Source organism: Hylobates moloch, unplaced genomic scaffold (assembly GCF_009828535.3).
Source record: "Hylobates moloch isolate HMO894 unplaced genomic scaffold, HMol_V3 SCAFFOLD_5, whole genome shotgun sequence".
Lineage (NCBI taxonomy): Eukaryota > Metazoa > Chordata > Mammalia > Primates > Hylobatidae > Hylobates > Hylobates moloch.
This window is the reverse complement of record NW_026652280.1, coordinates 60,939,755-60,967,633: the sequence shown is the minus strand read 5'-3', so window position 1 is coordinate 60,967,633 and position 27,879 is coordinate 60,939,755. Positions and strand designations below refer to the sequence as shown.

The following is a 27,879-nucleotide window of genomic DNA, read 5'->3' as shown; positions in this document are numbered from 1 at the left end:
ATGGCTGGATAAGAAAAGATTCTTTAGAAGGGGGGCATCAATGTACAAACAAACCAGTGCTTTTCAAACATCAATGGATGCATGAATTGCCTAGCAGGCTTGTTAAAATGCAGAGGCTGTACCAGAGGATGGAGTGGATTCTGCATTCTTTTTTTTTTTTTTTTTGTCGCCCAGGCTGGAGTGCAGTGGCGCAATCTCGGCTCACTGCAAGCTCCGCCTCCCGGGTTCACGCCATTCTCCTGCCTCAGCCTCCCGAGTACCTGGGACTACAGGCGCCTGCCACCACGCCCAGCTAATCTTTTGTATTTTTAGTAGAGACGGGGTTTCACCGTGTTAGCCAGGATGGGCTCGATCTCCTGACCTCGTGATCTGCCCGCCTCTGCCTCCCAAAGTGCTGGGATTACAGGCGTGAGCCACCACGCCCGGCCGGATTCTGCCTTCTTAACCAGATTTCATGTGATGTTGTAGGAACTATCACCAGCTTTCTGGTGACGTGGAGTCCAATGAGAGAAACAACTTGTGTTTGGGAGACAGCAAGCAGAAGGTGTAGTGTTGAGAATAGTAAGAAGACTGATTTCAGTAGTCCAAGCACAAAGTGAGAAGGGCCCAAGTTGAGATAGTGGCAGTGGCAATGGAAGGAAAGGCATAAAAGACTGTTCAAAAGAGGAACAGAAAAATCCGTAACACTTGGCAAAATACACAGGGAAAAGGAAGCAGCCTCAACGATAATCTTCGGGAGATGAATGATGCCATCGGCACAAGCAGGGAAGGTTAAGAGAAGAACTGGGTTGGGAAGAGAGGGGAGTGATGAAGTAGATTTTTGGAAGGTTGAATTTGAGGTAATGCTGAATGAAGCATTCAAGAGGAATATCCAGCGAAAGGCTGGAAATGAATGTTTAGAATGGATCTGTATAGAAGTCATAGCTGAAGTTATAAGGAAAGAATTCTGTCATTCTTTACAGGTCAATGAAGAGTGACAGGAGCAGAATGGAGGACAGTATAGTTGGGGACATCTCCATTTGAGATGAGAGAGAGAGAGAGAGAGACGAGTCCTCTCTTGGTGAGAGAGAAGGAGAGGTGAGGACAGAAGGGAAGGACCTAGTATATTAGAGTATCCTTGCACTGCTATAAAGGAATACCTGATGCTGGGGAATTTATAAAGAAAAGAGGTTTAAAGTTCTGCAGACAATACAGGAAGCATGACACTAGCATCTGCTCAGCTTCTCGGGAGGCCTCAGGGAGGTTTTACGCAGAAGGTGAAGTGGAAGCAGACACATCACATGGCTAAAGCAGGAGCAAGAGTGGGGAGAGGGTGCCACACACTTTTAAATGACCACAAGAACTCACTATCATGAAGACAGCACCAGGCCATGATGCATCCGCCCCCATAATTCAAACATCTCCCACTAGGCTCCATGTCCAGCCTTGGGGATTGCAATTCAACATGAGATTTGGAAGGGGACAAATATCCAAACTGTATCACCTGGAATTGCAGATTCCTTGCAGATAAAAGTGCCCTTGAGAGTCCCGATGCCTTGTGAATCAAACCAGAGCACAGAGGTTCATTCAGCAAATCCATCAATAGCATTCATTTCAAGGTTTTTCAATTTAAAAATATTATGTATTCATAGGATAAAATTCTGAAAATTTAGAAAATACACAAAAAAGGAAATAAAAATCAAATGTAATTTTATTACTCAGAGAACCTATCTCTTTTTGCTTATATATGTGTTCACACTGTTTTATGCCTTTTCCTTTGCAAACACACATTTCTCACAAATTGGAATCATGCTATCTATACTCTTTTGTGTTTGCTTTTAAAATACAATGTATTTTGAACACTTCCCCCTGACCTGAAGCATTCTATTATAATATACTTTTTTGTAGATATATTCAGTTTGCCTGGCAAAGTTAGCAACTGAAAAAGAACCTGAAAAGGCATTAGCATCAAGTAAAGATTTTGTTCCATTCAGGAACAACCAGTACATATTTTTGGGCTGAGGGGCAAGAACCTACGGAGTGATTGAAGAGAAATATTTGTTGAATGAATGAACAGAAGGTGAAGATGGTGAGAAGGCAGGGAGGGGGAGGTGACAGGAGACCAGGGGTGGCCTTGAGAGGAAACAGGTATATTTTCTGATGGAAAAATATGTATTTGGAGCTAAAGAATTGGGCTGATGAAGAAGAGAATGCTGGATGGTGTTAATATTTGCAAAAAATGAATGAGTAAAGACATCTTTTAAGAAATGGGAAAAAGGGAAGTTAATTTTTAGAAAAGAATAGGATATTGGCATTGTTCCTGAGAGCATAAACCTGGAGAATTAAAAACAGATGAGGCCATAATAAATAAATGAGCATTGTGTTATGGCCACATGAACTTAGAGCACTTGGAAATACAAATGATCCCATAGGTATTGCTGAGAATTAGTGGGTACACAGATTTTATTTAAATGAATTATTCAAACCTGCTTGGTCCTGTTCTCGTGCTGCAGGTTCTTAAAATCCTCTGAAAATATACCCAAAGGAGAACTCTTTATTGACTGGTGTAGTTTTGAGGAAGAAGAGATTACTGTGTTTTATTCCTGTGTAATTTTTTTACTTTTATTTTTCCCATAGATGTGTAATACTGGCCTCCTTTCTAGGTGAAGTAAAAGGGCTCAGACTTTTCAGACAAATCCTTTTATGTTATTCAACTCAAAAGTCCTCATTTCTTATTCAGAGACACATAGCAACAGACTTAAATACCAGCTGTTTGGTCTGTTTTTGGGGTTTACTTAGTGTGTAGAAATTATTAATGAGCATTTCTGTATTTCTATAATAAAAATTCAGGCTGACAAGAAGTAAACAATGAATCTTTTCCATTCTTGTTTCTCGGTGATTTAAGCATATAGTTGTGTGTTTGTTTTTACTGTATACTCAGGCTGATACTATAGTCATGGTAGAAGAATATTTCCAGGATAATTTATTCTATAAGTGTCAGTCAAAACCATCAGTTGTAGCCTGTTTAACACTGACCTTGGATGTAGGAGATGCCTGTTCTATTCTAAGCTCTGCAACCAAGTAGCCCTGGGGTTTTGAGAACGTTGTGTATCTTCACTTGTGGCTTTGCTAAAAGAAATGGCTTGACTTGATTATTTTTATGGTCCCAATCTAGGTCCTAAATTTCAAATCTAAATTTAAATTTTCATAGCAGTACCTCAGAATAATTAATACTTGTAATAATTGTGGTTGTAGATTGCCCACCTTGATACTACTGTGCAGATTATACCAGGGTGCAAGGGAAAATGACCACTGGAATGAACCCTCAAGTGGCTTCAAGGATAACGTTGCTACTGTGGGTGTTGGTGTCTTAGAAAGCTAACCAGTGGTTTTAAAGGTCACCTATGCAAAGTTATTCATATTATGAATATGTGTTTTTCCCTACCAGATAATCTTTATGACGCTACTGAATATAACTGAAAAAGATCACACGGTACTCAATAATTCTAGGAAATGGTCATGCTGTACTAAAGGAAATTAAGGCAACAAGAGCAATTATTAGAATCACAGCAGTGAGGTGGAGAAGAAGGCTGAAATGACATTTTCAATTTAGAAATTCTATTTATAATCACTGGAACTTTCCAATACTGTTCAGCTTTGGACTAACATGTTTTGGACATATTCTCGGCTTCAAAGTAAATTTATCTGAAAACGCTTATGTAATTCTGTTCATTCATTTGAGCTTATGCAGTACTTCAGGGAAAACAAGCTGACTTTTTTTTTTTGAGAAAAATCTAAAGATATCTTCCCAGTATATTAAAGAATAGCTAGATCTATGACTTACATATAGTGACTTACTGACAACATGATTCATTTCAAAGTTCTTAGTGAGGCAGATGTAAGTAATTCTAGATTACAATCTATATTTGAATATATGTCTATTTAGAATTTCTCTGGAACAAATGCTGTTTCTGCTGTTAGTAGGAAAATAGGCACCCTTTTTATTCCAGAAAGACAGTTATTGAGAGAAAAGGCATCAGGTGATTAGAATCCTGTTTTTTTTAATACACCATTGTAACAAGGAAATTCATGTAATCAATCAGTGAAATATACTGACAACTCTTCCATCTATTAAGGAGCAGGGGACCAGCTGTGTGTTCTCCCAGATTACTTCATAAATACTTAATAACACATTCTATCATCTGGCTATTTGTTTTACAACTAGTTGGTCTGAATCTGATTTGCAACTGTGCCAGGATATTTCAGTCACATCTGTGAAAACAAAGTGCCATTGTCTCACAAAATAATAAAAGAAAGCAAAGAGTATACCAGAAATGAATGTTTTACCATTTTATGATTTTAGGATAACAAGGAAAGCTCCTCTGTTGAACTTATTTAGAAGAAATTGAAATAAGATGTAGTGTATAATTTGCTTATCAAGTTATTATTGTACATGCTTGCTGGAAACTCCCATGGCAAAATGTGTAAACAAATAAAAGCAACTAATTTTTTTTCAGTTTGTCAGTCTAGCTGCTCCAGAGAGATTGCTCTCCAACTAGTCAGCCCATCAGGAAATAGACATGGAGCAGAGGTAGAAAGACTTACACACTTTCTATTTATTTCTACATCAGAGGAATGTGGGCTTTCCTGTTATTATTCATATTTGATATCTGCAAACTGTGGAAATGGCTGGCCTCTTAGTACCTTGTTGAAGAACAACAGCAACAACAAATGCACAAAGTCATTGTCATTTGTGTCACAAAACTTTCCTTTGATTCTTTTTTTTTTGAGACGGAGTCTTTCTCTGTCCCCCAGGCTGGAGCGCAGTGGCACGATCTTGGCTCACTGCAAGCTCCGCCTCCCGGGTTCACGCCATTCTCCTGCCTCAGCCTCCCGAGTACCTGGGACTACAGGCGCCCGCCAACACGCCCGGCTAATTTTTTGTATTTTTAGTAGAGACGGGGTTTCACCGTGTTAGCCAGAATGGTCTCGATCTCCTGACCTCGTGATCCGCCCCCCTCGGCCTCCCAAAGTGCTGGGATTACAGGCTTGAGCCACCGCGCCCGGCCTCCTTTGATTCTTTGGGTTAAGAAGCCCAGTAGAAGCAAAAGTTTCAGAACCTTTTACACCTCTTGGAATTTACATAATTTAACCATCTACAAATTAAATTATTAAACAGTATTAAAGGCAGGGTTCCCAGAGTAAATGATGCATCTTTGCCATTCATTTCGTTTGTCCCATTCAGTTAAATTCAACCAGTAGGAAAACCCAGACTAAAACAATAATAGAAAATTACTGCAAGTTAGTCAGCTGGACTTGAGAGGCACACTGTAAAAACATGTCTCATCTATTTTCCTTTGTGAGTCTAAACTACTTTTCCAATTACTTGGTGAGCCCTCTCCAACTTTACAAGGACTGTTAAGAGAGAATCTAATTAGAGATCTCTTCACTGAAGTACCTAGAGGGTCATTTTGCCAGGAGCAAAAAAAAGTTCTGCTGCTCATGAGTCATGTTTGAGGAACAGTTAGGAAGTGGGCTGCCAAATGGAATGAAGATCTCCATGTTCTCCTCAAATAGTCTCAGCCTAGGGAGTAAAACACATGAGGACCCTTGGTACATATGTAGGGTGGAAGTCCAGCAAATCAGAAGTGTTAGAATCTAGTACTTCAAAAAATTTTTCACGTTTGAAAGTTTTTCCCTTTCCCTCCCCAATGATTCTAGTTGGAAATTAAATCCAATTCTTTTTTTTTTTTTTTTTTTTTGAGACAGGGTCTTGCTCCATTGCCCAGACTGGAGTGTGGTGGCTTGACCACAGCTCACTGCAACCTCCACCTCCCAGGCTCAAGGGATCCTCCCACCTCAGCCTCCTGAGTAGCTGAGACTACAGGTGCACACCATACCTGGCTAATTTTTGTATTTTTGGTGGAGACAGGGTTTTACCATGTTGCCCAGGCTGGTGTCCAACTCCTGAGCTCAAGTGATCCTCCCATTTCAGCCTTCCAAATCCAATTCTAAAACAGGTACTGAGCACCTACTGTGCAAAGCACATCATGGTGGATACAAAGTAGCAGAAGCCTACTCTGATTTTAAGGAGTGTTAGAAACAAAATGCTTGTTCCTCTGTGTGGCGAAGAAATAGCACTCGAACATAAATTTAATTTTCTCAGCAAGGCAAGTTTTACTTCTGGAGAAGGGTGCAACTCGTGGATGGAGTAATGGCAAGTGCGCACTTGGACAAGGGAGGGGAGGGGGTTCTTATTCCTGACGCAGGTAGCCCCTACTGCTGTGTCGTTCCAGTATTGGCTAGGGTTGGAGTGCACAGTCTAAGCTAATTCCGACTGGCTATTTTAAAGAGAGCAGGGGTATGACCTGGAGTGGCAGGGTGAGTAGTTTGGCGGGAGGGGTGGTTACAGAACGGGTAACTCAGGATGATTCAGGTCAGAGCAAGTGACCAGGGGAACAGATGTGAACTACTGATTAGAACTGGCGGGAAAGTTATTTACTGAAACTAGAGGCAAGGGGGTGAAGAGAACCAGGAAGTTAAACTTTAAAATGGAGAATCAAAGAATAAAACTTAAAGTATAAAAAAAAAAAAGAGAGAGAGCTGAACATAGTGACATACTGATTCTTTGAAAAGAAACTTGGAGTTCACAGGAGCATGCAGTCTAATGAAGGAGTGTTTCTTTAAAGGAATGCAGAGGACAGTGACTAATCATTGACCAGTAGGACACACCTAAAATTCCTTGCAATATTCTCCCTAAATATCTGAGTGTTCCAGTCACATTCATCCTCTTGCATCGTACAGGTCCCGCTGACACACACAGATTTGCACCCTGGAAACTTGACTTGCCTTCTCTTCTAGGGGACAGACTAAGCCTGTCTTGCTTTCCACCATACCTCCAGTATTTAGTAGAGGCATTCAATACACGTTTGATAATTAAATGAATGAAATCGTTTATAAGCCATGCAGATTTGATTTTGAAAACCACCTTCAAGTGTATAATTCAATGGTATTAAGTACATTTACAATGTTGTGCAAACATCACTACTATCCGTTTCTGGAACTTTTTCATCATCACAAAAAAAACCTTTTTACCCAAAGCAAAAAGTCCATATTTCCCCCATCCCCAGGCCCCTGTTCACCTCTATGCTATATTCTGTCTCTATGCATTTGACTATTCTGGGTACCTAATGCAACTGGAATCATACAATATTTGCCCTTTTGTGTCTGGCTTCATCAGACCTTCATTTCTTCTTATGGCTGCATAATATTCCATTGTGTATATATACCACATTTTGTGTATCAACTCATCCATCGGTAGACATTTGGGCTGCTTCCACCTTTGGCTTAATGTGAATGAAGCTGCTATGAACGTTGGTGTACTAGACTCTGCTTTCAATTCTTTTGGGTATATACCTAGAAGTGGAATTGTTGGATTATATGTTTAACTTTTTGAGGAGCCACCAAACTGTTTTCCAAAGCGGCAGAATCATTTTACATGCCCCCCAGCAAGGCAAGAGAGCTCCAGTTTCTCTATATCTATATCCCTACCAACACTTGTTATTTTCTTTTCTATTCTTTTGGATTATAGTCATCCTAATGAGCGTGAAGTACTATTTTGTTATGATTTTGATTTGCAGTTCCCTAATGCAAAGATGTTACAATGTTAAGTATCTTTTCATGGTTCTTATTATTCTTTAGAGAAGTACCTATTGAACAGATTTGATCTTTTAATGATAGTTATAGTTTTATTTGTTTCTAAGGAGTAAAATCTTGGGCAAGTCAGGTGAAACTTTGGTTATCTCTGTGTTGCCTGTGGGGGAATGTTCTGGGTAAGATGAAAGTCTGTTCCACTGTAGAAACATCTGTTGTTTTTGCCTATATTGCACCCATTGCCCCTTCTAGTAACATACTCTGATTTGGCTTTTGCTTTGAGGAATATTTCTTTCATTGTATATCATCTTGGTGGCCCTGTCAATCAAGATAACAACCCTCTCAGCCCAATAAATGGTCATGTGGTCAAGGCTAGGCCAATCCGATATTCTCCCTGGAATTTAGACTCTGTACTGAACAACCCAAAGGATTTGATTGAAGTTGATTCATCCTGATTTACTGGTTTTCTATTGCTACTGTAACAACTTACTACAAACTTGGTGGCTTACAAAAACATGACAATAAATATTGCCTTATATTAATAATTCTGAAGGTCAGACTTTGGACAGGAGTTTCACAGAGCTAATATTAAGATGTTGGCAGGGCTGTGAGGAGAAGCTGTTTCCTTGTCTTTTCCAGCTTCTAGAGGCCTCCTACTTTCCTTGGCCCCTTTTTGAAATCTTTTCATAGTGCCCCTCTCTGATGCTGCTCCCATCATCACCTCTCCTCTGACTCTGCTCGCCTGCCTCCCCTTTCCACTTTTAAAGACTCTTGTGATAAAATTGAGCCCACCTGGGAATCCACGCTACTCTCTCTGCTTTAAGATCAGATGAGTAGCAATCTTGATTCCATCTGCAACCTTAATCACTCTTTGTTATGTAATATGAAATATTCACAGGTCCTAGGGAATAGGATGTAAGCATCTTTGAGGAGGGCCATTGTTTTGCCTTGAAAAGTCTGTTACTAGCTCCTTCCCATACCTCAGGAGTGCCCTGGTTGTCATCCTGAGGACTGGTTTTTGGAATTCTTTTCTGATTCTGTAAACTACTTTGCATTTTTCCAATAAACTTACTCTTTTTTTGCTTAATTTAGCTAGAATTTACTCCTTTTGCTTTTGAAAAAAGAACCCAAATTGATATACACGCTTGTTAGTCTCTCTAGCTGATAAATAAGGCAGCTAATAAAAGAGCCGATTTCAGCCTTATTCTCCCTCTGTACTTGCTTCCTTTCTGATAGAGGATTCCAGTAAGACAAGGCAGTGCAGAAGCTTGTGGCTTAGAATTGTGTACCCTTTAGCAAAAAGATCCAAGGAAGATATTTAGAAATGAGACTTTCTACATTAAGTTGATGAAGAAGGCTGCAGCTCACTGCACCTCTCTTATAAGTAACAGTGAACAGTTCTTGATGCTGTTTGTTCATGCAGAAAGGAAGCACTGAGTAAGAAATATTCAAAACCAAGAGCAGAATATACAAGAAAGTAGGAGTTTCTGTTTGTGTATCTACTGTGTAAAAAAAGACATAAACCATAAAAATTGAGTCCTACAAACTAGTATTGTCTTGAATCTTACCTGTTTTTACTCTTATCTGCTTATTTGTGGGACTAATGTAGCCACTTAGTTTTTTAAAGAAAATAATGTTAACATAATTTATTGTTTTTCATCCTTTCAATTTTATCCTACCTATGTGTATATATTTAAATGTGATTCTTACAGGGAGCACATAGTTGCATTTTGCTTTTTAGAAATCTAATCTGACAATTTCTGCCTTTTAATTGGAATGTTTAGACCATTTATTTATACTTAATGTGATTGTTGATATGAATACGTTTAAGTCTCTCTTGCTGTTTGTTTTCTATTTCTGATGGGAAATCATCTATCTTCCATCTCTTTTTCCTCTCTGTGTAATGTGTTACTTTGAAAATTTTCTCTTTGTCAGTTTTTTATTATTTATTTATTCATTTTTTTTTTGAGACAGAGTTTTGCTCTTACTGCCTAGGCTGGAGTGCAGTGGTGTGATCTTGGCTCACTGCAACCTCCGCCTCCCCTGTTCAAGCGATTCTCCTGCCTCAGCCTCCCGAGTAGCTGGGATTACAAGTGTGTGCCACTATGCCTGGCTAATTTTGTGTTATTAGTAGAGATGGAGTTTCACCATGTTGGTCAGGCTGGTCTTGAACTCCTGACCTCAGGTGATCCACCCTCCTCAGCCTCCCAAAGTGCTGGGATTACAGGCATGAGCCACTGCATCTGGCCTCTTTATCAGTGGTTTAGACTGATAGTTTATAAATAGTTTTGACTGGATGTTGTTTTCTTCATGTTTCCTCTGCTTGGGGTTTGTTGAGATATTAGATGTGTTGGTTTATAGTTTTTATCAAATTTGGCAAAATGTTTGGCAGTTATTATTTTTTATTTTGAAAAAAATTTATTTTTTAGAGCAGTTTTAGGTTTACAGTAAAACCGAGAGGAAGGTATGGAGATTTCCCACATACCTCCTGCCTAAACACATGCGTAGCCTCCCCCATTATCAACATCCCTCACCAGAATGGCACATCTGTTACAACTGATGAACCTACATTGACACATAATTGTTACCCAAAGTCTGTAGTTTACATGAGGGTTCACTCTTGCTGTTTTATATTCTACGGGTTTGGACAAATGTATAATGACATGTGTCCACCATTACAGTACCATATCCAGTATTTTCACTGCCCTAAATCTTCTCTGTGCACTGCCTATTCATTCCTCCCTCACCCCCTACTTCTGGAAACCATGGATCTTTTCACTGTTCTATAGTTTTAACTTTTGCAGAATTTCATCTACTTGGAAACAGACAGTATGTAGCCTTTCTAGTTTAACTTTTTTTCATTTAGTAATGTGCATTTAAGTTTTCTCCATGTCTTTTCATGGCTTGATAGCTCATTTCTTTTTAGTGCTGAATAATATTTTATTGCCTGGATGTACCATAGTTTATCCATTCACCTGCTGAAGGGCATCTTAATTACTTCCAAGTTTTGGCAATTATGAATAAAGCTGATAAAAACATCCATGTGCAAGTTTTTGTGTGGATATGTGTTCAGTTCCTTTCGGTAAGTACTAAAGAGTGCAATTACTGTATTGTATTGTAAGAGTATTTTTAGTTTTGTAAGAAACTGCTAAAATGTTTTTCCCAAGTGGTTGTACCATTTTTCATTCCCACAAGAAATGAAGGAGAGTTCCTATTGCTCCATATCCTCATCTGTCTTTTGTGGTGTCAGTGTTCTGGATTTTGGCCATTCTAACAGGTATGTGTTGGTATCTTATTGTTGTTTTAATATGCATTTGTCTGATGATATATATTGTGCTGTATCTTTTCATATGCTTATTTTCCATCTGCGTATCTTTTATGGTGGTGTGTCCGTTAAGGTCTTTCGACCATTTTTAAATCATGTTGTTTTCTTGTGGTTTTAAGATTTTGCATATTTAGGATAAAGGTCTTTAATCAGATACGTCCTTTGCAAATATTTTATTCTAGTCTATGACTGGTCTTTTTCACCTCTTCATGTTGTCTTTCACTAAGTAGAAATTTTTAATTTTAGTGAAGTCTAATTTATCAGTTATTTCTTTCACAGATTATGCATTTGGTGTTGTATGTGAAAGGTCATTGCCAAATTCAAGATTGTCTGGATTTTCTTCTATGTTATCTTCTAGGAGTTTTAAAGTTTTGCCTTTTACATTTAGGTCTGTGATCCATTTTGAGTTAATTTTTGTGAAGAGTGTAAGGCTTGTTTCTAGATTCATTTTTTTTTTGCATGTAAATGTCCAGTTGTTTCAGCACCTTTTGTTGAAAAGATTATTTTTTCTTCATTGTATTGCCTTTGTTCTTTGTCAAAAACTGGTTGACTATATTTATACGGGTCTACTTCTGAGTTCTCTATTCTGTTCCATTCATCTACTTGTCTATTTTTTGCCACTATCACTGTTTGGATTCCTTTCATTTTATAGTAGTGTAGTATCAGTCCTGCAACTTTATTATTCTCATTTAATATTGTGTTGGCTATTCTGAGTCTTTGCCCCTTTATGTAAACTTTAGAATCAGTGTCTTAGAATCTACAGAATAACTTGCTGGAATTTTGACTAAGCTCACATTGAACTTATGTATCAATTTGGGAAGAGCTGACATCTTGACAATATTGAGTCTTTCTACCCAGGAACATGGAATAGCTCCCGATTTATTTCATTCTTTTTTTTAAAACAAAGTTTTATGGTGTTTCTCATATACAGTGTGTGCATATTTTGTTAGATTTATTTATTTTTTTCTTTTCTTTCTTTTTTGTTTTTGAGATGGAGTTTAGCTCTGTCACCCAGGCTGGAGTGCAGTGGCACAATCTTGGCTCACTGCAATCTCTGCCTCCTGGGTTCAAGCAATTCTCCTGCCTTGGCCTCCTGAGTAGCTGGGATTACAGGCACATGCCACCATGCCAAGCTAATTTTTGTCTTTTTAGTAGAAATGGGGTTTCACCATGTTGGCCAGTGCTGGGATTACAATGTGAGCCACTGTGCCTGGCCGATATTTTGTAGATTTATTTTTAAGTATTTTATTTTTAAGGGGATGGTAATGTAAATGGTACTGAGCTTTTAATTTCAAATTCCACTTGTTCATGCAAGTATGTAGGAAAGTGATTAACTTTTGTATATTAACCATTGGTTAAAAAAAACTTCAGCCGGGTGCAGTGGCTCATGCCTGTAATCCCAGCACTTTGGGAGGCCGAGGCGGGCAGATCACGAGGTCAGGAGATCGAGACCATCCTGGCTAACACGGTGAAACCCCGTCTCTATTAAAAATACAAAAAAAAAATTAGCTGGGCGTGGTGGTGGGCGCCTGTAGTCCCAGCTACGTGGGAGGCTGAGGCAGGAGAATGGCGTGAACCCCAGGGGGCGGAGCCTGCAGTGAGCCGAGATCGCGCCACTGCACTCCAGCCTGGGTGAAAGAGCCAGACTCCTTCTCAAAAAAAAAAAAAAAAAAAAAACTTCAGTCAAATTAAATTTAAAAGGGTTTATTTGAGCAAAGAACAATTTGTGAATCAGGCAGCCTCCTGAGCCAAAGTGGGCTCAGAGAATCCAGCACAGCCACGTGGTAGAAGATTTATCGATGAAAAAGGAAAATAATGTACAAAAAATGGAAGTGAGGTACAGAAACAGCTGGATTGGTTACACCTTGGCGTTTGCCTTATTTGGTCACAGTTTGAACAGCTGGCCACATTTGATTGGCCAAAACTTGGCAATTGGCACAAAAGTAGTCTATAGTCTGTTTACATCTCTACTTATTATAGTTCACGTACAGAGAAACCTTTAGGTTGAACTTAAAATATGTAAGGAGGCAGCTTTAGGCTAAATTTGATTTAACACCGTGCATCCTGAAACCTTGCTGTAATTGCGTCTTGGGTCTCGGTTTTAATAAATGAATTATTTTGGATTTTCTACATAGATAATTATGTCATCTGCAAACAAAGTTTTATATTTTCCTTCCTTATCAGTATATCTTTTATTTTTTATTTAAAAATTAATTTAATTGACACATAATAATTATATGTATTTATGTGGTACCTAGTGATGTTTCAATACTTGTCCCTAATCTGTATAGTGATCAGATCAGGGTAGTCAGCGTATCCATCATCTCAAGCATTTACCATTTTTTTTGTCTTGGGAAAATGCAATATCCTCCTTTTAGCTATTTAAAACTATAAATTATTGTTAACTATAGTCATTCTATGGTGCTTTGGAACACTAGAACATATTTCTCCTATCTAGCCATAATTTTGTTTCCTTCAGCCAATCTCTTTCTATCATCCTCTCCCCATTTCCCTTCCAAGCCTCTAGTATGCTCTTTTCTACTTTTTACGTCTATGAGAGCTGCTTTAAGCTTTCACATATGAGTGAGAACATTCAGTGTTTATGTTCCTGGCTTATGTCACTTAACATAATGGCCTTCAGTTTCATCCTTGTTACCACAAATGACAAGATTTCATTCCTTTTATGGCTGAATAGTTTTCCATTGTGTGTATACACTACATTTTCTTTATTCATGCATCTGTTGTTGGACACCTATGTTGATTCCATATCTTGGCTATTGTGAATACTGCTGCAATAAACACTGGAGTGCAGATGTCTCTTTTATACACTGTTTCTTTTCCTTTGGGTAAATGTCCAGTAGTGGGATTGGTGGATCCTATGGTGGTTCTATTTGTGTTTTTTTGAGAAACTGCTATACTGTTCTCCATAGTGGCTGTATTAGCTTGCATTCTCACCAACAGTGTCTGAATTCCCTTTTCTCCACATCCTCACCAGCATTTGTTATTTTTTGTCTTTTTGATAGTTGGCATCCTAACTATGGTGAGATAATATCTCACTGTGGTCTTGTCTGTGTTTCCCTGATGAATAGTCATGTTGAACGTTTTTCACATATTTCTTGGCCACTTGTATGTCTTCTTTTAAGAAATATCTGTTCCAGATCAATAACAAGCTCTGAAATTGAATCAGTAATAAATAGCCTACCAATAAAAAAAGCACAGGACCAGACAGATTCACAGCCAAATTCTACCAGATGTACAAAGAAAAGCTGGTACCATTTCTACTGTCACTATTCCAAAAATTGAGGAGGAGGGACTCCTCCTTAACTCATTCTATGAGGCCAGCATCATCCTGATACTAAAACCTGGTAGAGACACAACAACAAAAAAGAAAACTTTAAGCCAATATCCTTGATGAGCATTAATGCAAAACTCCTCAACAAAATACTAGCAAACTGAATTCAGTGGCACATTAAAAAGCTAATCCACCATGATCAACTAGGCTTTACCCTGGGATACGAGGTTGGTTCAACCTATGCAAATCATAAATGCAATTCGTCATATAACATAAACAGAACTAAAGACAAAAACCACATGATTATCTCAATAGATGCAAAAAAGGATTTTGATAAAATTCAACATCCCTTCATGTTAAAAACTCTCAACATACTAGGTACCGAAGGAACATATATCAAAATAATAAGAGCTGTCTTTGACAAACCCACAGTTAACCTCATACTGAGTGGGCAAAAGCCAGAAGCATTCCTCTTGAAAACCAGCACAAGACAAGGATGCCCTCTTTCACCAATCCTATTTAGCATAGTATTGGAAGTCCTGGCCAGTGCAATCTGGAAAGATAAAGAAATCAAGCACATCCAAATAGGAAGAGAGGAAGTCAAACTCTCCCTGACTGCAGACCACATGATTCTATATCTAGAAAATCCCATAGTCTCAAAGCTCCTTAAGCTGATAAACAATTTCAGCAAAGTTTCTGGATACAAAATCAACATACAAAAATTACCAACATTTCTATACACCAACAACAGTCAAGCTGAGAGCCAAATCAAGAAGGCAATCCCATTCACAATTGCCCCCAAAAGAATAAAATACCTAGGAATACAGGTAACTAGTGAGGTGAAAGATCTCTACAATGAGAATTACAAAACACTCTTCAAAAGAAATCAGAGAGGACACAAAACAAATAGAAAAACATTTCATGCTTATGGATAGGAAGAATTGATATCATTAAAATAGCCGTATTGCCCAAAGCAATTTACAGATTCAATGCTGTTCTTATCAAGCTACCAATGATATTCTTCATGGAATTAGAAAAAACTATTTTAAAATTCATATGAAACCAAAAAAGAATTCAAATAGCCAAGGCAATCCTAAGCAAAAAGAACAAAGCTGGAGGCATCATGCTACCGGCTTCAAACTATACTACACGGCTACAATAACCAAAGCAGCACAGTACTGGTTCAAAAACAGTCACATAGACAGATTCAGGATCATCATGGCAGACAGGAGGCAGAAGTAGATTGCATCTCTGTCTCGGATGGACAGAGCAGCGTGTGGAGGCTCACATTGTGAATTTTAGCTTCAGAAAAACTGCAGGAATAAACCAGTATAAACTGCTCCTGCAGGACCTGGGAGACACCCCAAATATTTTGAGTGCCCAATCTGTGGAAGTGGGAAAGGAAGATCGTTTGTCCCTGAACACACTCCCCCACTGGGGAAACTGAAGGTCTAGTTTGCAGGAGAAGTTTCCAACCTTACCTGGAGCTGAGTCAACTTAGAGAGCCAAGCAAAATACAAGGGCAGAGGAAGCAGCGGGAAAGGCCTTGGGAGCTCGCTGGGTCCCCAAGCAGGCCATTCTTGCCTGGTGCCAAAGGGAACCTCTGGGAGAGTGGCCACAGGCATGGGGAAAATGGCACAAGGAGAAGAAAGTCTCCAGCTGAACTTTGTAACAATTTGAACCGGGCGAGAAGCCTTCTGGCCAGAACTCAGGGGAGGGCATGAATCTGGTGTGCAGACACCATAGATGGGGGAAGAACTAAAGCTAAAGCCCTTTTCTTTCACAGCTGGGAAGCAGGTAGCCTGGGGCAAGTTCTCAGCCCTGCTTGCCCACTGCCTGGAAACAGACTCGGTACTGTTGGAGGGGGCATGGTGGGAGTGAGACTGGGGCCCTTTGAATTGCATGAGAGCTGGGTGAGGCCCTTGACTGCCAGCTTTACTCCACTTCCCTGACAACCTGCATGACTCAGCAGATGCAGCCATAATCTTCCTAAGTACACAACTCTATTGACCTGAGAACCTCATCCCCATCCCCCACAGTAGCCTCAGCAAGACCTGCCCAAGGAGAGTCTGAGCTCAGACATAACTAGCCCTGCCCCCACCTGATGGTCCTTCCCTACCCACCCTGGTAACTGAAGACAAAAGGCATATACTCTTGCGAGTTCTAGGGCCCTTCCTACCACCTGTTCCTCTCCATACTACCATAGCTGATGTTCTCTGGAAAGCGCCACCTCCTGGCAGGAGGCCTACCAGCACAAAAATAAAACATTAAACCACCAAAACTAAGAACCCTCACAGAGTCCATTTTACATCCCTGCCACCTCCACCAGAACAGGCATTGGTATCCGTGGCTGAGAGACTCCACAGATGGTTCACATCACAAGACTCTGTGCAGACAACCCCCGGTACCAGGGCAGAGCCACGTAAACTTGCTGGGTGGCTAGATCCAGAAGAGAGACAACAATCACTGCAGCTCAGCTCTCAGGAAGCCACATCTGTAGGAAAAGCGGGAGAGTACTATATCAGGGGAACACCCCATGAGACAAAAGAATCTGAACAACAACCTTCAGCCCTAGACCTTCCCTCTGACAGAGCCTACCCAAATGAGAAGAAACCAGAGAACTAACTCTGGTAATATGACAAAATAAGGCTCTTTAACATCACCCCAAAATCACACTAGTTCACCAGCAATGGATCCAAACCAAGAAGAAATCCCTGATTTACCTGAAAAAGGATTCAGGAGGTAAACTGAAACATGTACGAGTTTGTTCCAATCTTTGCCTCATGTAGGGATCAAGGACCACGGAAAAGATTATTAAAAGAAAAAAATATATATATATAGTCCTTCCCCCTTCTGGGCAGGACAATTATTCCCACTCATTTCTAGGCCTTCAGGCAGTACTCGGGAGTGACCCCAACCAATTGCCCTCAATTTCCAAAGAGCTAGTGGAAAACAGTCGCTGCAAGACTGTAAGAGAAAGAGAAGAAAAAAAAAAAAAGAAAGCGACCCAGGTTCCTTAAGCAAACTGGTGGTGGCGGTCAGGCTTCTCCACAAGGAAACCCCTTAGTTTCACTGGCCATGGCCAGAAACCTGCAGTTGCTTCCATGTTTAGGCGCTACCCACCAAGGGCCCCAGGTTGGAAAGGAAAAGAGATTCCCCTGTATGGAGCAGAAAGGAAAAGGAGAAAGGAGAAGAATAAATTCCAAATTTTGGGCTTACCTCTTCCTCCTGGCTGACTCTCCAAGGTATGTTAACGGTGGGGGGTATCTAGGTTCTTGGCATCTTGAAGAAAGAACTGGACAAAATGCACAAACAAAGCAAGGAAGGAATAAAAGGATTTATTGAAAATGAAAGTATACTCCACAGTGTGGGAACGGGCCGAGCATAGGGGCTAAAAGTCCCTGTTACAGAGTTTTTGTGAATTTAAATACCCTCTACTTGGGGTATGCCCTATGTAAATGAAGACAATGAAGTAAAGTTACAAAGTTATTTACATGGTGTATGCCCTATGGAGAGGATATTTCCTGTTGTAGCTGAGGTGTGAATTGGCCTTATGTTCCCTGCCTCCAGACTTTATTTTCCTGCCTCACCACTACAAAAACTGCTAAAAGGAGCTCTAAATCTTAGAAACAAATCTTGGAAACAGATTAAAACCGAACCTCTTTAAAGCATAAATCTCACAGGACCTATAAAACATAAATACAATTTAAAAAGCAAAAACAATAAAGAAAAAAACAAGGTACACAGGCAACAATAGCACAATGAATGGAATGGTACCGCACATCTCAACAGTAACACTAAATGTAAATCGCTTAAATGCTCCACTTAAAAGATACAGAACTACAGAATGGATAAGAAATCATCAACCAAGTATCTGCTGCATTTAATAGACTCACCTCGCACATAACGACTCACATAAACTTAAAGGGGTGGAAAAAGGCATTCCAGGCAAATGGACACCAAAAGTGAGCAGGGGTAGCTATTCTTATACCAGACAAAACAAACTTTAAAGCAACAGCAGTTAAAAAAGACAAGAGGGACATTATATAATGGTAAAAGGCCTTGTCCAGCAGGAAAATATCACAATCCTAAACATATATGCACTTAACACCAGAGCTCCTAAATTTATAAAATAGTTACTAATAGACCTAAGAATTGAGATAGACAGCAACACAAAAATAGCGGGGGACTTCAATATTCCACTGACAACACTAGACAGGTCATCAAGACAGTCAGCAAAGAAGCAATGAATTTAAATATACCTTGGGACAAATGGACTTAACAGATATATACAGAACATTTCATCCAACAACCACAGAATGCACATTCTATTCAACAGCGCATGGAACTTTCTCCAAGATAGACCACATAATAGGCCACAAAACGAGCGTCAATAAATTTAAGAAAATTGAAATTATATCAAACACTCTCTCAGACCACAGCAGAATAAAGCTGGAAATCAACTCCAAAAGGGACCTTCAAAACCGTGTAAATATATGGAAATTAAATAACGTGCTCCCGAATGATCACTGGGTCAAAAATAAAATCAAGATGGAAATTAAAAAATTCTTAGAACAGAATGACATTAATGAAACAAGCTATCAAAACCTTTGGGGTACAGCAAAGGCTGTTAAGAGGAAAGTTCATAGCCCTAAACGCCTATGTCAAAAAGTCTGAAAGACCACAAACAGATATTCTAGGGTCACACCTTGTTCGAGAAACAAGAACAAATCAAACCCAAACCCAGCAGAAGAAAGGAAATAACCAAGATCAGAGCAGAACTAAATAGAATTGAAACAAAAAAGTACAAAAGAGAAATAAGACAAAAACTGATTCTTTGAAAAGATAAATAAAATTGATAGACCATTAGCAAGATTAACCAAGAAAAGAGGAGAGAAAATCCAAATAATCTAAATATGAAATGAAACGGGAGATATTACAACTGACACCGCAGAAATACAAAAGATCATTCAAGGCTACTATGAACACCATTATGCACATAAACAAGAAAACCTAGAAAAGATGAATAAATTCCTGGAAAAATACAACCCTCCTATCTTAAATCAGAAAGAATTATATACCCTGAACAGACCAATAACACATAGTGAGATTGAAATGGTAATTTAAAAATTACCAACAAAAAAAGCCCAGGACCAGATGGATTCACAGCAGTAGTCTACCAGACATTCAAAGAAGAATTTGTACCAATCCTTTTGACACTATTCCACAAGAGAGAGAAAGAGGGAACTCTCCCTGAATCATTTTATGAAGCCAGCATCACCCTAATACCAAAACCAAGAAAGGACATAATCAAAAAAGAAAACTACAGACCAATATTTTTGATGAACTTGGTGCAAAAATTCTTAACAAAATGCTAGCTAACTGAATCCAAAATCATATCAAAAAATCCACCATGATCAAGTAGGTTTCACAGTAGGGATAAAGGGATGGTTTAACATATGCAAATCAATAAATGTGATGCACCACATAAGCAGAATTAAAAACAAAAATCACACGATCATCTCAACAGATGCAGAAAGAGCATTTGTCTAAATCCAGCATCCTTTATGATTAAAACTCTCAGGAAAATTGGCATACAAGAGGCATACCTCAATGTAATAAAAGCCATCTATGACAAACCCACAGCCAACATAATGATGAATGGGGAAAAATTGAAAGCATTCCCCCCTGAGAACTGGAACAAGACAAGGATGCCCACTCTCACCACTCCTCTTTAACATAGTACTGGAGATCCTAGCCAGAGCAATCAGACAAGAGAAAGAAATCAAGGGCATCCAAATCACTAAAAAGGAAGTCAAACTGTCACTGTTTGCTGACTATATGTTCGTTTACCTAGAAAACCCTAAAGACTCCTCCAGAAAGTTCCTAGGACTGATAAAAGAATTCAGCAAAGTTTCCAGATACAAGATTAATGTACACAAATCAGTAGCTCTCCTATGCACCAACAGTGATCAAGTGGAGAATCAAATCAAGAACTCAACTCCTTTTACAATAGTTGCAAAAAAAAAAAATCCAAAAAAACAAAACAAAACAAAAACTTAGGAATATACCTAACCAAGGAGGCAAAAGACCTCTACAAAGAAAACTACAAAACACTGCTGAAAGAAATCATAGATGACACAAACAAATGGAAACACATCCCATGCTAAGGGATGGGTAGAATCAATATTGTCAAAATGACCACACTACCAAAAACAATCTACAAATTCTATGCAACTCCCATTAAACTACCACCATCATTCTTCACAGAATTAGAGAAAACAATTCTAAAATTCATATGGAACCAAAAAAGATCCCACATAGCCAAAGCAAGACTAAGTAAAAATAACAAATCTGGAGGCATCACATTATCTGACTTGAAGCTATACTATAAGGCCATAGTCAGCAAAACAGTATGGTACTGGCATAAAAATAGGCACATAGGCCAATGGGACAGACAAGAGAACCTAGAAATAAACCCAAATACTTACAGCCAACTGACCTTTGACAAAGCAAATGAAAACTTAAAGTGGGGAAATGACACCCTTTTCAACCAATGGTGCTGGGATAATTGGCTAGCCTCATGTAGGAGAATGAAACTGAATCCTCGTCTCTCACTTTATACAAAAATCAACTCAAGATGGATTAAGGACTTAAATCTAAGATTCTGGAAGATAACATTGGAAAAACCTTCTAGACACTGGCTTAGGCAAAGATTTCATGACCAAGAACCCAAAAGCAAATGCAATAAAAACAAAGATAAATAGTTGGGACTTAATTAAACTTAAGAGCTTTTGCATGGTAAAAGGAATAGTCAGTAGAGTAAACAGACAACCCACAGACTGGAAGAAAATCTTCACAATCTATACATCTGACAAGGGACTAATATCAAGAATCTACAACGAACTCAAACAGATCAGCAAAGAAAAAACAAAAATTCCCATCCAAACGTGGGCTAAGGACATGAATAAACAATTCTCAAAAGAAGATATACAAATGGCCAACAAATATATGAAACAGTGCTCAGCATCACTAGTGATCAGGGAAATGCAAATCAAAACTCAATGCGATACCACCTTACTCCTGCAAGAATGGCCATAATCAAAAACTCAAAAAACAGTAGATGTTGGCATGGATGTGGTGATCAAGGAACACTTCTATACTGCTGGTGGGAATGGAAACTAGTACAGCCACTATGGAAAACAGTGTGGAGATTCCTTAAATAACTAAAGGTAGAAATACCACTGGATCCAGCAATCCCACTACTAGGTATCTACCTAGAGGAAAAGAAATCATTATACAAAAAAGATACTTGCACATGCATGTTTATAGCACCATGGTTCACAATTGCAAAATTGTGGAACCAACCCAAATGCCCAACAATCAATGAGTGGATAAAGAAACTGTAGTATATATACATATATACAATGGAATACTACTCAGCCATAAAAAGGAATGAATTAACGGCATTTCCAGTGACCTGGATGAGATTGGAGACTATTATTCTGTGTGAAGTAACTCAGGAATAGAAAACCAAACATTGTATGTTCTCACTGATATGTGGGAGCTAAGCTATGAGGACACAAAGGCATAAAAATAATACAATGGACTTTGGGGACTTGGGGGAAAGGGTGGGAAGGGGGTGAGGGATAAAAGACGACAAATAGGGTGCAGTGTACACTGCTTGGATGATGGGTGCACCAAAATCTCACAAATCACCACTAAAGAATTTACTTATGTAACCAAACACCATCTGTACCCCAAAAACCTATGGAAAAACAAAAAACCAAAAACAGTCATATAGACCAATGGAATGGAATAGAGAACCCAGAAATAAGGCTGCACACCTACAGCCATCTGACATTTGACAAAGCTGACAAAAACAAGCTATAGGGGAAGGATTCCCTATTCAGTAAATGGTGCTGGGGTAACTGGTTAGCCATTAGTAGAAGACTGAAACTGGATACCGTCCTTACGCCATATACAAAAATCAACTCAAGATGGATTAAAGACTTAAATGTAAAACCCCAAACCATAAAAGCCCTGGAAGACAACCTAGGCAATACCATTCTGGACATAGGAACGGGCAAAGATTTCATGACGAAGATGTCAAAAGCAATCGCAACAAAGCAAAAATTGCCAAATGGGATCTAATTAAACTTAAAAGTTTCTGCATAGCAAAAGAAACTATCAACAGAGGAAGCAGGCAACCTATAGAATGAGAGAAAATATTTGCAAACTATGCCTCTGACAAAAATCTAATATCCAACATCTATGAAGAACTTAAACAAATTTACAAGAAAAAAAACCTCATTAAAAAGTGGGCAAAGGACATGAACAGACTCTTTTCAAAAGAAGACATACATGCGGCCAACATTCATATGAAGAAAAGCTCATCACTATCATTAGAGAAACGCAAATCAAAACCACAATGAGATACTATCTCACACCAGTCACAATGGCTATTATTAAAAAGTCAAAAAATAACAGGTGCTGGCAAGGCTGTGGAGAAAAGGGAACACGTATACACTGTTGGTGGGAGTGTAAATTAGTTCAACCATTGTCAAAAGCAGTGTGGTGATTCCTCAAAGAGCTAAACACAGAACTACCATTTGACCCAGCAATCCCATTATTAGGTATATACCCAAAGGAATGTAAATTGTTCTATTTCAAAGACCCATGCACATATATGTTCATTGCAGCACTATTCACAATAGCAAAGACATGGAATCAACCTAAATGTCCACTGATGGTAGACTGAATAAAGAGATGTGATACATATACACCATGGAATATTATGCAGTCATAAAAAAGAATGGGATCATGTCCTTTGCAGGAACATGAATGGAGCTGGAGGCCATTATCCTTAGCAAGCTAACACAGGAACAGAAAATCAAATACCACATGTTCTCACGTATAAGTGGGAGCTAAACGATGAGAACACATGGACCCAAACAGAGGAACAACAGACAGAGGCCTACTTGAGGGTGAAGTGTAGGTGGAGAGGGAGGATCAGAAAAAATAACAATTGGACACGAGGCTTAGTACCTGGGTGATGAAAGAATCTGTAAACCAAACCCCCATGATACGATACAAGTTTACCTGTATAACAAACCTGCACATGAACTCCTGAACCAAAAAAAAGTTAAAAAAGATTAAAAGTAAAAAAAAAAAAAAGTGTCTGTTCAGATCATTCTGATTTTTTTTTTTTTTTTTGCTTGTTTTGAGTGAATGAGTAAATCTGGTCCGTGCTACCCTATTTTGCTTGTAGGCAAAAAACTTACTTATCCTAAGTGAAAATTTTTGAATATTGGGCTTACAAAGGTTTTGCTAATTTATGACTTGATGATTCTTGGTAACTCATATTAATGGGAATATTGCTGCTTCTTACTGGTAGATAAAATCTCAGGTATTTTACCCAATCCTCTTAGAATTATTAAAGAAAAATACCAATAAGAATATATTTGAGATAGAACAACAACTAATGACTTATTTTTTCTGGTAATCAACTTTTAAAAGTGTAGTAGAGAAATGTTGAGAATGATGAGTTGATATTGAAAATTGGGGCATCTTTACATGTGCTGGGGCCTTTAGGAGAGGAAAACATTATTTATTTATTTTTGTAATAAAGATACAGAAACCTGAGCAAGAGGGAACCTGCTCTGGTCCCTGTGCTTTTGAGGGACTCCCTGTCACCTTTCTGGTCACACTTCTCATTAAGGAGAAGGAGTCTGTGGGTCCAGGCAGCCTGCAACCTCCCATTTACCATATTCTAGGTCCCCATGACCCTAGAATCCTTTACACACATAGCCCTGAGATTGCTTGTAGAGCCTGTGTGGGCCTCCTACCTCCACTGGCCTCCCAGGGTGGACCACAGCTCTGATGTGCACGTTTGAGGCCTGGGCGGAGGCCAATCCCCTACTCACATGGCCCTGAGATGGCTTCTAGGGCCTGTATGGGCTGCTTACCTCTACTGACCTCCCAGGGGTGGACTACAGCTCTGATGTGCACATTTTAGGCTTGAGAGAAGGCCAAAAGCCTGTAGACAGAACTTGAACTTGAGGGTATCACATGCATGCTAGGGAGATATTTCATTTAAAAATCAATATAAATATATATGTATAGTTTTTTTCCTCATGATGCAAATAGTGGAGGAGCAGGCAAGGGTCTGGTCTTCCCACACCACTGTATCCTACCATGAGAACCTGAGAATTCTAAATTCAAACGAGGCCTGCCATGTTGTTATAAAAATATATTTGCAGACAAGGTGCCGTGGCTCACGCCTGTAATCCCAGCACTTTGGGAGGCCGAGGCGGGCGGATCACGAGGTCAAGAGATCGAGACCATCCTGGCTAACACGGTGAAACCCCCGTCTCTACTAAAAATACAAAAAAATTAGCCAGGTGTTGTGGTGGGTGCCTGTAGTCCCAGCTACTCAGGAGGCTGAGGCAGGAGAACGGCATGAACCTGGGAGGCGGAGTTTGCAGTGAGCCGAGATTGCGCCAGTGCACTCCAGCCTGGGAGACAGAGCGAGACCCCATCTCAAAAAAAAAAAAAAAATGTTTGCAAAGGTAGGGTGATGGAAGCTATTTTGTTAAATGTTTTGCTAGTTATAATTATAATTTTAAGATATTTAGACATATGGAAATGAGCTTGCGTTTGTACCCTTGCCTTGGACTCCACAAGCATTAGGTGTGGCCCTGCTCAGAATAACAAGCGATTTTCCAGAGCTCCCTGTCAATAAAGAATTGCAGGAAAGAAAATGAATGGACCCTCTAGTGCTCTTTTTCTCTGGCCATTCATGAGGGATAACTGTGACTAGTGGGATCTGCAGCCCAAAGCCTGATCTGTCATGTTTAGTGATTGGGTAGCCTCTTCTTAGTAGAGAGCTTTTCCCTGAGAAGATTTTGTAAAATAAGATTTTAATGTGCTTCGAAACTTGGTCCAATCAATAGATGTCTGCTATGTTTTCACCGGAAACATGAAAGAAGAAGGGGGCTAGAATAAGGGGTGCTACAACCAATGAATAATACTACTTGTCACTTCAGGAGGTTTGAAGTGACTTTTTCTGTGTATTTTGGCCAATTAGCAAAAGACAGCTCTTCGTTTTAGCAAAAATGGTTATGCTAGTTTAGTTGTTTAGTTAGTTGTTTGCATTAAAGTAGCTAAAAAATTTAGAACACTTAATAATCCAATGCATGAAACCATCTGATAAAATCTGCATAAATATATATGCATAGCTTTTTCCCCTTTCAATGACTTATTGCTTATTCTTAGCACGACACACACTTCCTTATCAAACAAGAGGGTCTCATTAAATTTTACCCACAGTCCAAAACTTCAAATGTCTCACCAAAGTTTTAAAATTGAAAACAACAAGGACAGCACCATACAGGCCTAAAATAGTTGTTAATATCGAATGTAATTCATTTCTGAGATTTTGATCCCAGTTAGCTTATTATTCTGTTGAAATGTGAAAACAGAGCATGATTAATAATAAGTTTTTGACAACATTTAAGTACTTAAAAACAACCTTAAAAATGTGTGTGTGGAAATATCAGGGTCTTTCAGGTCAAGGGAATGAGTTTAAAATGGCATTATAGAATTTGGCATCAGTGGACCTAGACAGGGTTCAGACTTCACGATCAACTTCCCTCTGACCTCAATTTCTCTTTCTGCAGATAATAAATGCAACCTATTTTGTAGGGTTGATTGAAAGATGAAATACAACAATTGTTTACAAAGTACCTGTAAATTCTAAAATTTTCATTACAGTATACAAGTGTTAAGCCTTAATAATGCTGCTTCCTTGGGCGAGGAAGGGAGAAGGAAAAAACTTATAATAAGCATCATCTGTGCGACTGGCCTGCGCTTGGCCTATGTCACAACAATCCCAAGAGACAGGGATTGTTTTCCTTATTTTACTATTGAAGAGACTGAGAGATAGAGGAATCTGCCGAGGACCACAGATTTCATCAATCTGTGCCTGACGCCGGAGCTTGCGTTCTCCGGCAACATTACTTGGTAATTTATATTTTTATGTGTTACCTTTTTGTGGAGTACATTCAAGAGAAATATTTTTCCTTTTTCCCTTTTTTCTTTCCAATATATGCGGGGTCACAAAAACCTTTTCGGAGTAGACTGAGTCTTAAAGGATGAATACATTACCAAGCAGACAGAAAGTGAGAAAAAAGTTCAAGGAGAAGGAAAATCATTTGCAAATTCCAAGACTCGGGCATATTGTTCTCAAGGGATTGCTGTCAATTTAGCCTGACTAGTGCTGGTGTTCTGTCTTTGTGTGAGGAAGGGGAGGGAAGTAGAAGTGGGAGTTTTAGGAGATGAAGCTCAAGAGGCGGGAGGAGCTAGAAGGTCAGGAAGGGACGTGTGAGCCACATTAAGGACTTGGGAATGGATTCTGCTGGGGATGGGGAGCCCTCATGGGTTCCCCCAATTCTTAGGGAGAATAAATTATTCAATCATGCATTAAAAAGGTATTATGGGGTGGTGTTAGTTACCTTACTATCAATTCTTACCAAATGGATGTTTTAAACTTACAATATTTGACCTAGAAAAAGCATAGAAAATGCAATTTCCAGTGGGGCGTGGTGGCTCATGCCTGTAATCCCAGCACTTTGGGAGGCCAAGGTGGGTGGATCACAAGGTCAGGAGTTCGAGACCAGCCTGACCAACATGGTGAAACCCTGTCTGTACTAAAAATATAAAATTAGCCGGGTGTGGTGGTGTATGCCTGTAATCCCAGCTACTGGGGAGGCTGAGGCAAGGGAATAGCTTGAACTCGGGAGGCGGAGGTTGTGGTGAGCCCAGATGGCGCCATTGCACTCCAGCTGGGCAACAAGAGCAAAACTCCCTCTCAAAAAAGAAAAAAAAAGAATGCAATTTCCCCTGAAGCTCTCTGTGGGAATGCCCTATGCCCAATTTTAAGATTTCCAGCCCAGTACTCACTGTTTAGTCTCTACTAAATTGTCCCAGTCTCTCTTAGTATTCACTTTGAGCTTTCTGCTGAGAGTGAACCTCAAACTCATTTTCTGATACCATAGTCCCCTTTTGCAGTCAACTCTGATTTACTTCAGAATGTCTTTGTTTTAGTAATTTCGTTTGAATTCACACTGGCAAAGATGGAACACTTTGGCATGAAATAAAAGTTAGAAATCATCCTTTTTTCGGTGGAAATGTATTCTGACCACTGGAAATAAATGTGAACAGCTGAAGACTGGTGCGATGGCTCACATTGGTAATTCTGGCACTTTCAGAGGCTGAGGCGGATGGATCACTTGAGCTCAGGAGTTCAAGGCCAGCCTGGCCAACATGGTGAAATCCTGTCTTTACAAAAAATACAGAAAAATGAGTCAGGCTTGGTGGCTTATAGTCCCAGCTACTTGGGGGGGCTGAGGTGGGATAATCACTTTAGCCAAGGAGGCGAGGTTGCAGTGAGCCCAGATTGCACCACTGCACTCCAGCATGGGTGACAGAGTGAGACCCTGTGTCAAAAGAAAAAGAAAAAGAAAAAAAAATGTGAACAGTTGTAGAGTCCAGTTGAGCAGGGGATCTGTAGCATGCTCAAAGGCCTGAGAGATGGAACATAAAAACACATAAGGCCAACCGTATATTA

The 27,879-nt window shown here is 39.4% G+C and overlaps 1 long non-coding RNA gene across 1 annotated transcript in view; it reads left to right on the top strand.

Moving 5' to 3' along the window:
• The first annotated feature begins 6,322 nt into the window (after positions 1-6,322).
• Positions 6,323-27,879, top strand: part of LOC131383618 (uncharacterized) — a 185,062-nt gene continuing 163,505 nt past the window's right edge. The window contains exon 1 of the long non-coding RNA XR_009213777.1: positions 6,323-6,360. This is a non-coding gene — a long non-coding RNA (uncharacterized LOC131383618). The remainder of the gene's footprint in view (positions 6,361-27,879) is intronic.